At 33.0% G+C, this 294-nt stretch overlaps 1 non-coding gene across 1 annotated transcript; it reads left to right on the top strand.

Moving 5' to 3' along the window:
• Nucleotides 1-72, top strand: Trnaq-uug (transfer RNA glutamine (anticodon UUG)). The gene has a single exon. It is a non-coding gene; the product is annotated as a tRNA-Gln (tRNA).
• Nucleotides 73-294: the final 222 nt, after the last annotated feature.

Genomic DNA, 294 nt, shown 5'->3' with positions numbered 1-294 from the left:
GGTTCTATGGTGTAATGGTTAGCACTCTGGACTTTGAATCCAGCGATCCGAGTTCAAATCTCGGTAGAACCTTCATAGTTTATTTTTTCGAATATAATTAAAAGTTAGACATACTGGAGAAAGCACTGATAAAATTTAATGTTTAAGAAAGTAGTCGAAAGCTCTTCGCTGATGAAAATATGAATTGTTTTTGAATTTTGGTGACTGATTTGGAAGCCCTTAAGCCGTCGACTTACACCCGCAGTTCTAGTAAAAAAACTTAATAATGTTGATTAATGATAAAATAATTAACAA

This window comes from Eupeodes corollae, chromosome 1 (genome assembly GCF_945859685.1).
Source record: "Eupeodes corollae chromosome 1, idEupCoro1.1, whole genome shotgun sequence".
Taxonomy (NCBI): domain Eukaryota; kingdom Metazoa; phylum Arthropoda; class Insecta; order Diptera; family Syrphidae; genus Eupeodes; species Eupeodes corollae.
This window is presented reverse-complemented; position numbering and strand designations above follow the sequence as displayed.